Consider the following 11,764-nt stretch of genomic DNA (forward strand, 5'->3'; position numbering starts at 1 on the left):
AAATATAACAGAATTTTTTAATATACATTCAAAACATTGAATTCGGATCACATCTAAAGAAGTGATGCAAATTCAGTGCAACGGCTGTTGGAATGGAGGACTTCCGTCCTATGACAATACCATGTTAAATTCATCGCTTCTTCGCCAATTTTGCACCACTTCCGGATCCAAAAAGATCATTTTCATTACTTTTTTGGCGACGCTTTTTTGGCTGGGCTTGTTTATTTTTTATAAAAATGGAAAATCGTAAATAGGTTTTCAAATTCTGGGGGGGGGGCTAAAATTTTTCTGGGGGGTCTAAGCCCCCTCCACAGAGGCCTTCCTACGCTTATGGCCCCCATATAAACCGATCCCCAGATTTGGCTTGCGGAGCCTAAAAGAAAAGCAAATTTCATACGATCCGGCTGATATTTGGTACATGGTGTTAGTATATGGTCTCTAACAACCATGCAGAAATTGGTCCACATTGGTCCATAATTATATATAGCCCCCATATAAACCGATCCTCAGATTTGGCTTGCGGAGCCTCAAAGAGAAAAAAATTTCATCCGATCCGGCTGAAATTTGGTACATGATGTTGGTATATGGTCTCTAACAACCATGCTAAAATTGGTCCACATCGGTCCATAATTATATATAGCCCCCATATAAAACGTTCTCCAGATTTGACCTCCGGAGCCTCTTGGAGGAGCAAAATTCATCTCATCCGGTTGAAATTAGGAACGTGGTGTTAGTATATGGTCGCTAACAACCATACCAAAATTGGTCCAATCACACAAAAATTGGTCCATATCGGTTCATAATCATGGTTGCCACTAGAGCCAAAAATAGTCTACCAAAATTTTATTTCTATAGAAAATTTTGTCAAAATTTTATTTCTATAGAAAATTTTGTCAAAATTTTATTTCTAGAGAAAATTTTGTTAAAATTTTATTCGGTTCATAATAAAATTTTCATCATTGTCAAAATTTTATTTCTATAGAAAATTATGTTCAAATTTTATTCGGTTCATAATCATGGTTGCCACTCGAGCCAAAAATATTCTACCAAGATTTTATTTCTATAGAAAATTTTGTCAAAAGTTTATTTCTATAGAGAATTTTGTGAAAATTTTATTTCTATAGAAAATTTTGTTAAAATTTTATTTCTGTAGAAAATTTTGTCAAAATTTTATGTCTACTTTGTCAAACTGAATTATGTACGTATTGGATCGATCTTGTTTGATTTAATATATACCACATATGGACTTACATACAATTTAGAAAATGGTGTTAGGAGGTTTGTGGATGGCAGTGTTTAGAAGTAGTTTCTACGCAATCCATGATGGAGGGTACATAAGCTTCGGCCTGGCCGAACTTACGACCGTATATACTTGTTTTTGATTTTGATTGAATTGTCTATTCTATTTTGTTCTAGAATGCCTTGCTTTACTCCTGCAGCTTATAACTAATTTCACTATGATATGAAAATTCTATACATATGATATGAAAATTCTATAGCTAAGTTCTTTTGTATTTGAATAGAAAATATGTACATACGAGTATATAAAATATTTGATTATTTAATCGATAGTTTCTTATATACTAATATGTGTTCATGTCGAAAACATGCAATAGCTTAATAGCCTTTAGGCGAATATAAATTGATAATCAAACATTTGTTGAATTTCACATGACCATAGAAAAAATAACAACAATAAAAAAAGTTTAATATTATTGAAGTTAAATTTATTTTTTGTGAAGAAACTAAATATAAATATTTTGTTAACCTTAGGGTTACAAAAAGTTTTATTTTATTTAAAAATTTCATTCGGAAATATATTTCATGCTTATTCCGAGTTCCTATAGCATGGTGATGGAGGAAAATAAGTATTTAACAAATCGAAATTAGGTATAAGCTGCAATAATGCAACTATCGTTGTGAAATTTGGCATTGATTCGTTTAGGTCAAGTTCGAAAATGGGCTATATCGGTCCGGGTTTTGATAAAGCCCTTATATAATCTGTATATTTCTGAAAAATCTTACAAAATCATATAACAAACAACTATGGCTTAACGTAACGAAAATCATAATTGCTTCTAATAATTACATGATATATGTAAAAAAAATTCCGTCAATATATTTTTACCGCCATCTTTAGAAATATATTAAACTCTTTTAAAATAATAAAAAATTAACAAATTGAAAGAAAGAACATACACGGTAAACATCCAAAGGTCTAACATTTCACTAATGATACTTGAAGCTAATTGATGTCTTTGTGAAATTTCTCTGTACAACTGATCATACTTATCAATATTCCCTTTCCGAAGATGTGGAATATATAGCCCATCATTGAAAAATGTTTTGGGGGGATATGAAACACACAACAGTGGTAGCTGTAAGTACTTAACATTGTTTTTTGAACAATTAATTAAAGGTTCTCGTTTTCTTCTCCAATTTGATTGGAGTTCGAACCTTTTGATGTTTTAACGCCACATCCAAAGGCTTTCTTTCATTTGTTGTTCGACATGTTCGACCCCATCACCATTATCGTCGTAATGATGTGTTAAAACTTTGAAAGGAATAACAAGAGAAAAAAATCACTACAACAATTCAAGCAAAGAAAAAAAAAATAAGAGACCTGAAACAAGGCAAACGAAATGCATGATCCCTTTATTATTTTTCCATTAAATTGTTTTCCAATTTTTCATATGTTAGACACGTAGACGGACAAATGGACCGTGGGCATGTGAATGAAAAATATTTAAGATCGTAGAGAAATGAAACAAGAACACTGAAAAAAAGGTTTTCCAATTTCTTTCTATTATTAATATCGATACTGATATGCATACAGAGTTTCAAGTAAACAAAAACGGATTTATGGCCATAAGTTAGGCAGAGCCCACGCTTAATAACAACAAATTTTAGAATCAAATAAGATTTGTTCGTATTGGCTACCTTTGGCATGAATTATGCCCTTCAAGCGACCGACAAAGCCATAACACCCTGCACTAAAATGACTGTGCGGTCTTTTGGTCCATTCACGGGAAAGTTCCGATTTGAGACGATCGAAGCTATGGTATTTTTAAATGGCAAGCGCTATGAGTACCACAGCCACTGCCAATTTGGAAGTACTGATGGGAGTCTATCCACTCGATTTACACAAATTCCAGAAATTCCAAAAGCTTAGATACACTGGAATGCACTGTTTGCAGGTATACAGAACTTCAAGACGTGTGTTATATAGCGACGGACTATATGGCGACTGAGCATGTTTATGGTCACCTTGGTACGCTTTAATACCAAATGATCCCAGCGCATAAATCCAACAGATTGCCATCCAGAGACAAATCGAGGAGCCTAACCTAACCTTAGTGCCTTAGTGCCAACCTTACTCTATAAAATTCCCCAAACGCAAAAGTCAAAGGGATTTTAAAGCATTTCTTAGATGGTGCATGCTGAGTGGCGATAGTACTGCGTCCTATTGAAATGCCTATGGTCTGTGCCCGAAATTTTTGGCTGCTCTGGGCTTCAATACTTTCTTGAGAACATTTTTCCGATAATCTTCAGCATTTATTTGTATCCTACGGTTGTTGAATACGAGCGGAGAGCAACCATTGTCCGATACGACGGTCCCACCTCGCCTTTGGCAAATATTTTGAATAAATTTTTATACCCTCCACTATAGGATGGGGGTATATTAACTTTGTCATTCCGTTTGTAACACATCGAAATATTGCTCTAAGACCCCATAAAGTATATATATTCTGGGTCGTGGTGAAATTCTGAGTCGATCTAAGCATGTCCGTCCATCCGTCTGTTGAAATCACGCTAACTTCCGAACGAAACAAGCTATCGACTTGAAACTTGGCACAAGTAGTTATTATTGATGTAAGTCGGATAGTATTGCAAATGGGCCTTATCGGACCACTTTTACGTATAGCCCCCATATAAACCGACGCTTAGATTTGGATTGCGGAGCCTCTTGGAGGAGCAAAATTCATCCGATCCGTTTGAAATTTGGTACATGGAGTTAGTATATGGTCTCTAACAACTAGGCAAAAATTGGTCGACATCGGTCCATATGGTATCCAACAACCATGCAGGAATTGGTTCATATCGGTCCATAATTATATGTAGCCCCCATATAAACCGATCCCCAGATTTGAACTTCGGAAACTCATGGATGAGCACAGTTCATCCGATTGGGTTGAAATTTGGTACATGGTGAAAGTATATGGTCTCTAACAACTATGCAAAACTTGGTCCACATCGGTCCATAATTATATGTAGCCCCCATATAAACCGATCCCTAGATTTGACCTCCGGAGACTCTTGGAAGAGCAAAATTCACCCGATCCGGTTGAAATTTGGTACGTGGTGTTAGTATATAGTCTCTAACCACCATGCAAAAATGAGTCCACATCGTTCCATAATTATATATAGCCCCCATATAAACCTATCCTCAGATTTGGCTTGCGGAGCCTCATGAATGAGCAAAATTCATCCGATTCGGTTGAAATTTGGTATGTGGTGTTAGTATATGGTCTCTAACAACCATGCAGGAATTGGTCCACATCGGTCCATAATTATATGTAGCTCCCAGTTAAACCGGTCCCCAGATTTGAACTCCGGAGCCTCATGGATAAGCAAAGTTCATATGATTCGGTTGAAATTTGGTATGTGATGTTAGTATGTGGTCTCTAACAACCATGCCAAAATTGGTTCATATCGGTCCATAATTATATATAGCCCCCATATAAACCTATTCCCAGATTTGACCTCCGGAGCTCTTAGAGTAGCACAATCATCCGATCCGGTTGCAATTTGGTACGTTGTGAAATTTAGTACATTGCTCTAGTATATGTCATAATTTGATTTCTATAGAAAATTTCGTCAAAATTTTATTTCTATAGAAAATTTTGTCAAAATTGTATTTCTATAAAATCATTTGTCAAAATTTTATTACTATAGAAAAATTTTCCAAATTTTATTTTTATAGAAAATTTTGTCAAAATTTTATTACTATACAAAAATTTGTCAAGATTTTATTTCTATAGAAAATTTTGTCAAAATTTAGTGCTATAGAAAGCTTTGTCAAAATTTTAGTACTATGCAATCCATGGTGGAGGGTACATAAGATTCGGCCTGGCCGAACTTACGCTCATATATACTTGTTTTTGTTCCTAAACTTGAAATGGCTTCTCATACAGAGAAACCAAATTCAGGAAACTGGTCACTTCGGTGATAGTGAAGCCACTTCTTGGCTGCTTGCAGTCTAAGTTTTATGTACTTCGGTGAGTCCTTGCACTTTTGGGCACTTCATTACCTTTAATCCAATCTCATTTTCTATATCAGTTCTCACTATATATTTAGCTCACGAGCTAAAGGGTGATACGGTCAAAATTTGGTCAATATAAACTTGACGTATTTCTTTCAATTTTGCATTTAAAAAACCTGAAGGTTTTGTAAAGGTGTGTGTGTGTAGAATGTTGCTCCTATTTTGATTTTGGAATTCACTCTTCAGTTGTCAAAATGCCGTCCAAGCAAGAAGAGCAGCGTATCAAAGTTTTGCTCGCGCATCGCGAAAATCCGAGCTACTCGCACACAAAGCTGGCAAAATCGCTAAAAGTTGCCAAATCAACCGTTACAAATGTAATTAAAGTGTTTGGGGAACGTTTGTCGATAGCCAGGAAGTCTGGATCGGGGGGAAATCGAAAACCGGAAGCCTCTGAGACGACAAAGAGAGTTGCCGGTAGTTTCAAGCGAAACCCTAACCTCTCTCTCCGAGATGTCGCAAATAAGCTGGGTGTATCGTCTACAACCGTGCATCGAGCCAAAAAACGAGCCGGCCTATCGACTTACAAGAAGGTAGTGACTCCAAATCGCGATGATAAACAAAATACGACGGCCAAAGCGCGATCCCGGAGGCTGTACACGACGATGCTGACGAAGTTTGACTGCGTGGTAATGGACGACGAAACCTACGCCAAAGCCGACTACAAGCAGCTTCCGGGACAGGAGTTTTATACGGCAAAAGGAAGGGGAAAGGTAGCAGATATTTTCAAGCACATAAAACTGTCAAAGTTCGCAAAGAAATATCTGGTTTGACAAGCCATCTGTACCTGTGGCTTGAAAAGCAGCATTTTCATAGCTTCCGGGACTGTCAACCAAGAAATTTACGTGAAAGAGTGTTTGAATAAACGTCTGCTGTCTTTCCTGAAGAAACACGGTTATTCCGTACTGTTTTGGCCGGATTTGGCATCTTGCCATTACGGTAAAAAGGCCATGGAGTGGTACGCCGCCAACAACGTGCAGGTGGTTCCCAAGGACAAGAACCCTCCCAACACGCCAGAGCTCCGCCCAATTGAGAAATACTGGGCTATTGTCAAGCGGAACCTAAAGAAGACCAAAAAAAAACTGCTAAGGAGGAGCAGCAGTTCAAGGCAAACTGGCTTTCTGCGGCGAAGAAGGTGGACAAGGTGGCTGTACAAAATCTGATGGCAGGTGTCAAGCGTGAGGCCCGGCAATTCGGATTTGGAAAAGCGAAAGCCTAACTGAATATTTTTCCTGAATTTTATACTAATTGAACTTGAAAAAGAAATTTAATTTGATTTTTTAAATAAACGATTTCACCGATTTACACGCGTTTTCCCTTGACCAAATTTTGACCGTATCACCCTTTATTGTCCATATATGCAGTCTATTTGAAGTTGTTCATTTGATGCATAGTGATTCCTGTACTTGAACCCCATTCAGGTGTTTTCTCTATAAACCTTTTTTTCTCTGAGTGTATGTACAAGCATGAAACTTGCATTTTAAATACAAAACAAAATAAAAAAATCGTCGGCTAAAATGCATGAAACAAAGAGCAAGGCGATTTAATGTCCATCTATTTCTCTATGAGTGATAATGGTATTAGTGTTGGTGGTAGCGCATGATGTTGTTGGAGGTAATAGATACCCAGCGGTCATTACAGCAACCCGCAAAGGAATTCATCGTACTGTGATTTGAGTATGTGGCATGATTGCCTCATTTATCTTGCAAGTTTTTTTTTCTTTTTCTTCGTCTTTGGCTTGGACCATGCCAAATAAAAATCTTTGATTTTGTTTCTATTATTGTAGTTTTATAAATCCCGGTGTGATTTTCCCAAAAGGTTTTGGGTTGTCTTCGATTTTTGGTGTGAAAGTAGTAACCAATCATCTAAGGCAAAATCATACCAACGGCTAAGCAAAAGCAATCATATCTATTTGGTAAAATGTTGGTTGGCTGGATATGAAAAGGGATGGAAAAAATGCCAGATCATGTTGGTGTAATTTTTTGGGTTATTTAAGAAAACGAAAATTACACGTCTCACATTTCTCTCCGTACTCTTCTCTATACGAATAGTATGATGATCAATTAATTGGAATAATCTATTTTACAAGGGGTCAAATGATAGTTTGATTGGTTTAAAATGGTTGCATTTAATTGTTGTTGTATTTTTTCGCAGAGGATTTGAATTAATATTGTGATTAAAAACAACATAATAATTTAGATAATAAATTATTAAATGTAACAAAACTGTTGAGTTGATTGTGGGATTGTTAGAATATTTGACCCCATCATTTGATGTTTAAAGTTAGATTTTCCTGCTTTGCAAATCCACTGTTCAGAAAAAAATACATTTATAGGTAGGGCATTAGGTTCAGCCAGGCCGAAATAAAATTAGACAAAATTTTCTCTAAAAAGAAAATGAAGCTAATATTAATTTTCCTAACTACATTTCTACTTCAAAACTACCTATCTTTACAAAACTCCAAGCATATCCATTTCTTTTTGATGATTTCCTTCACAATAACTTTGAAGATATCATGTAATAATTACCATTTCTTGAGCATAATAAAAATAAAACATAACTATCAACATCTCATAAGAAAAGATGTTCGTGCTGCGATAGTGACCAGGCCACTGCTGACATTCAAAAGCAATTGAAACTAAGGCAATCACGAAACAAAAAAAAGTTAAAGATTTATCCAACTACATAATGTTAAACTAAAATCTCAACACCAAAAGAAAATGTAAAACGGCCTACGACAATATCTAGATAAATGGCAGATGAGTACGTGTTGCTAGCGAGTCGCAAGGCAAAAGAGAATGATATAATGAAATGCTTTGAATCGTGTCGGAAAGGATGAATCAAGGGTGTATTTAGAAGAGGCCCTTTATTTGGTAGATGAAGAGGATGTTGGATAATTTGGAATAGGGAACTCATATCGATATAGATATTATTTTTTTTTATACCCTTGTCATTCTGAAAGTATTCTTGGTCGTGGAGAATTTCGGAGTCCATTTCGTGACGGACCACTTTAAGACCGATCTCAGATTTTAACTCTAGGGCCTGCTGGAAAATCAAATTTCATCGGATCCGACTGAAATTTGGTACATGATGTATTTCGAAAGAAAATTTTGTGAACATTTTGTTTCTATAGAAAATTTAGTTAAAATTTTATTTCTATAGAAAATTTTTACAAAATTGTATTTCTATAGACAATTTTGTCAAAATTTTATTTCTATAGAAAATTTTGTCAACATTTTAATTCAAAAAAAAAAAATTTGTCAAACTTTTAATTCTATAGACAATTTTATCAAATTTTTATTTACCAAAATTTAATTTCTATATAAAATTTTATCAACAATTTTTTTTTTATAGAATATTTTATCAAAATGTAGGTCTATTTATTTCTATTTTTATTTCTATAGAGAATTTTATCAAAATTTTATTTCTATAGAAAATTTTGTCAAAACTTTATTTCTAGAAAATTTTATCAAAACTTTATTTCTGTAGAAAATTTTTAAAAATTTATTTCTGTAGAAAATTTTGTCAAAACTTTATTTCTATACAAATGTTTGTCAATATCTTTTCTATAAAAAATTTTGTCAAACCAATAGAAAATTTTATCAACATTTTATTTCTAACAAAAATTTTGTCAAAATTTTATTTCTATGGAAAATTTTATCACAATATTATTTTAATAGAAAAATTTTGCCACAATTTTATTTCTTTTATTTCTATATAAAATTTTTATTTCTATAAAAATGTTGTCAAAATTTTATTTCTATAGAAAAAATTTTCAAAATTTCATTTCTATAGACAATTTGGTCAAAATTTTATTTCTATAGAAAATTTTGTAAAAATTCTATTTCTATAGAAAATTTTCTAAAAATTTCATTTCTATAGACAATTTGGTCAAAATTTTATTTTATTTATTTAATTTAGTTAAAATTTTATATCTATAGAAAATTTTTACAAAATTGTATTTCTATAGAAAATTTTGTAAAAAATTTACTTCTATAGAAAATTTTTACAAAATTGTATTTCTATAGACAATTTTGTAAAAATTTTATTTCTATAGAAAATTTTGTCAACATTTTAATTCATTAAAAAATTTTGTCAAACTTTTAATTCTATAGACAATTTTATCAAAATTTTATTTACCAAAATTTAATTTCTATAGAAAATGTTATCAACAATTTTTTTATAGAATATTTTATCAAAATTTAAGACTATAGAAAATTTAGTTTAAATTTTATTTCTATAGAAAATTTTGTCAAAATATTATTTGTATAAAAAATTTTGTTAAAGTTTTAATTCCATTAAAAATCTATTTTAAAAAATTTCACTTCTATAGAAAATGTCGTCGTAATTTTATTTCTATAGACAATTTTGTCAAAATTTTATTTCTATGGAATATTTTGTCAACATTTTATTTCTATAGCGAATTTTATCAAAATTTTATTTCTATAGAAAATTTTGTCAAAATTTTATTTCTAAAGAAAATTTTGTCAACATTTTATTTCAATAGAAAATTTTGTCAAAAGTTTTATTTCTATAGAAAATTTTATATAGAAAATTTTGTAAAAAATTTACTTCTATAGAAAATTTTTACAAAATTGTATTTCTATAGACAATTTTGTAACAATTTTATTTCTATAGAAAATTTTGTCAACATTTTAATTCATTAAAAAATTTTGTCAAACTTTTAATTCTATAGACAATTTTATCAAAATTTTATTTACCAAAATTTAATTTCTATAGAAAATTTTATCAACAATTTTTTTATAGAATATTTTATCAAAATTTAGGACTATAGAAAATTTAGTTTAAATTTTATTTCTATAGAAAATTTTGTCAAAATATTATTTGTATAAAAAATTTTGTTAAAGTTTTAATTCCATTAAAAGTCTATTTTAAAAAATTTCACTTCTATAGAAAATGTCGTCGAAATTTTATTTCTATAGACAATTTTGTCAAAATTTTAGTTCTATGGAATATTTTGTCAACATTTTATTTCTATAGCGAATTTTATCAAAATTTTATTTCTATAGAAAATTTTGTCAAAACTTTATTTATAAAGAAAATTTTGTCAACATTTTATTTCAATAGAAAATTTTGTCAAAAATTTTATTTCTATAGAAAATTTTATCAAAACTTTATTTCTGTAGAAAATTTTTTAAAACTTTATTTCTGTAGAAAATGTTGTCAAAACTTTATTTCTATACAAATTTTTGTCAAAATCTTTTCTATAGAAAATTTTGTCAAACTTATAGAAAATATTAACAACATTTTATTTCTTACTGATTTAATTTTCACTTTAGCGATTTTAGCGGCTAAAGGTGGTTATTAGTTTTTTTATTATTTACGACAATACAATAAGCCATAAAGGCCAATAATAGCTCATTGCCTCTATAACTAATTAATTATATAAAATCTAAAATAAATTTACCATTTAATTAAATAACAATATGAATGAATTTTTAGAAAAAGTGTAGAATATATAAGTGCAAACGAAATAAGCAAAAATAAAGCAAATAATAAAAATAAAACTAAGAAATAAAAAATAAAAATATGGCTAAAGGTTCAAATAATATCCACCAATACTTATTCTTATTATTTCTACAGAAAATGTTGTGAAAATTTTAGTTCTATAGAATATTTTGTCAAAATTTTATTTCTATAGAAAATTTTTGCCACAATTTTATTTCTTTTATTTCTACATAAAATTATGTCAAGATTTTATTTCTGTAGAAACATTTTTCAAAATTTTATTCCTATAGAAAATTTTTTCAAGATTTTATTTCTGTAGAAAATTTTTTCAAAATTTTATTTCTATAGACAATTTGGTCAAAATTTAATTTCTTTAGAAAATTTTATAAAAATTATATTTCTATAGAAAATTTTGTAAAAATTTTATTTCTCTAGAAAATTTCGTCAAAATTTTATTTCTATAGAAAATTTTGTCAACATTTTAATTCTATAAAAGAACTTGTCAAATTTTTAATTCTATAGACAATTTTATCAAAATTTTATTTACCAAAATTTTATTTCTATAGAAAATTTTATCAAAAAAAAATTTTTAAAGAAAATTTTATCAAAATTTAGGTTTATAGAAAGTTTAGTTTACATTTTATTCCTATAGAAAATTTTGTCAAAATATTATTTCTATACAAATTTTGTTAAAGTTTTATTTCCATTAAAAATATATTTTAAAAAATTTTATTTCTATAGGAAATGTTGTCGTAATTTTATTTCTATAGAAAATTTTATCAAAACATTTTATCTATGGAAAATTTTATCACAATTTTATTTCCATAGAAAATTTTTTCAAAATATTATTTCTATAGAAAATTTTGTGAAAATTTTATTTCTATAGAAAATTTTGTCAAAATTTTAGTTCTATAGAAAATTTTTGCCACAATTTTTTTTTTCTTTTATTATTTCTTTCTATAAACAATTTTGACA

This window comes from Haematobia irritans, chromosome 5 (genome assembly GCF_050003625.1).
Source record: "Haematobia irritans isolate KBUSLIRL chromosome 5, ASM5000362v1, whole genome shotgun sequence".
In the NCBI taxonomy this organism is placed as follows: Eukaryota; Metazoa; Arthropoda; class Insecta; order Diptera; family Muscidae; genus Haematobia; species Haematobia irritans.